Source organism: Etheostoma spectabile, chromosome 18, assembly GCF_008692095.1.
Source record: "Etheostoma spectabile isolate EspeVRDwgs_2016 chromosome 18, UIUC_Espe_1.0, whole genome shotgun sequence".
In the NCBI taxonomy this organism is placed as follows: domain Eukaryota; kingdom Metazoa; phylum Chordata; class Actinopteri; order Perciformes; family Percidae; genus Etheostoma; species Etheostoma spectabile.
Window position 1 is genome coordinate 9,727,711 of NC_045750.1, and position 1,864 is coordinate 9,729,574.

Sequence of the window (1,864 nt, forward strand, 5' to 3'; positions counted from 1 at the left end):
TGTCTTCGTTTTATAGGCCTAAATGTGATATTTATATCCACCTTGGGTTTTGGAGTAATCTTTGGACCATGTGTACATGGTTACATTTTAGCCATTATCTTCCCTTAGGCATTTGAAAATGTGGATGATGCTAACATAATTGTTCCTTTGATCATATTATATTAATTAATATTAGTTAATTAAATTAATTATTTTTATTTAAATAGGATTAAGCCACATGAAAACCTAAAAATAAGGTGAGTTCAATATTTTTTTTTTTAAATTGAATGTTTAAATGCTCCTTTAAGGCCAATAAAACCCTTTTTCAAGTTGAACTAGACTATCTCATAAATACAATTTTGGTTAGCTTAGCAAAAAGATTGGAAGAAAGGGAAACAGCTAGCTTGGCTCTGTCCACTAACCTACTAACACCTCAAAAGATCACAAATTAAACAAGATATAACATTTTCACTAATTAACATGTTATGTTCATTAGTTTGCTAAACGTTCACTATTTTTAGTGCAAAGCTAGCTGTTCCCCTTTGCTTACAGTCTTTGTTCTGAGACAAGCTAAAATATGATAAGCTAAGCTACGCTAAGCTAACCAGCTGCTCGCTGTAGCCATTTATCTAAACGGATAAAATTGAGACCGTTATCAATCATCTTATCTATCTCACCAGAAAGCAAGTAAGCGTTTCCTAACATGTTGAATTATTCATTTAACATTTGGAGATACATTGTTTCCACTGGATAGCAACAAATCCAGCTCAATTTTAAATATACTTTGTGTGTCCAAGTGAAACCGGAACTTTCCATTCCTGTTCCAGAGGTAAGAGAACCTCATTTAAAATCCTAATGACATTTGTAACTTTTCTAATTACTAAAATTACAGCCTTTCTCAACAGTATGTTGTGTGGCTCACTTTATATGTTTTGATAAGGACGGTAGTTTTTGAAAAACTGTCTAATATCGTTTTTTATTCCAATCTGTATATATCTTTTAGCGGCCTTTAGCTAACACAATTTCCCATAAACCCTGGACATTCGCAGGCTAGCATCAAAAGTCGAGTCCATGCGTGAGTCAAGGGTTCTCGGCCAGCTCAGCTCATTTTAGACAGCAGATAACAACTGGAAAGTAGAAAAAAATTCTTTACAAAAGAGCATTAGCGAGTTTTATGGATATGGACGAAATCACGTTGCAATGACGATGAAAGTACCCATGCTGCCACGCTTGTAGTTTTTACTATGCTTAAAGTAATTGTTAAACTTTGTTAAAGTCACGTTGCCATGCTTAGTGGTGGTATGAAAGGAACACTAAATAAGAGATTGCATTGAATGAAGCCTCTTTTAACTTTTAACTACTCGTACGCTAGTCTCCTCTTGACTCCTACTTTCAGAGCGCTCCATTAGAAGGTCAGGCTAGTCCACACAACATTCAGGGATTAGAGAAAGCTGTGCTCTGGTTTATTGGCATTTCCTTAAACCAATCATAATTGTCTTGGGCGGCGCTAAGAGCCAGACACTGACAGTGCCTCTGTAAAATAGCCTCGCGAAGGAACTTGTTTTGGTGGGACGTGGACTTTCAAAAGTTGTTTTAGTCTTTAAAACAAAACTAAGATTTGACAGAGTCAAGTCTGGCTGTTACGATTTACCGAATGTTGGGGTCGAAGTATTGTCAAACCAAACAGAGGCTAGCTTCCCTTCTCTTTTTGGGATCAATAAATCAATTTTTGGGATCAATAAATATCTATCTATCTACATATCTATCTATCTATCTATCTATCCAGTCTCTCCCTTCTGCACACTAACGCCCAAACTCCCACCCCCCAAATCCTTCTTGTCAGTTATTGGCTGGAACACTGTTTATGTTTGGTGGTGCAGGTTGG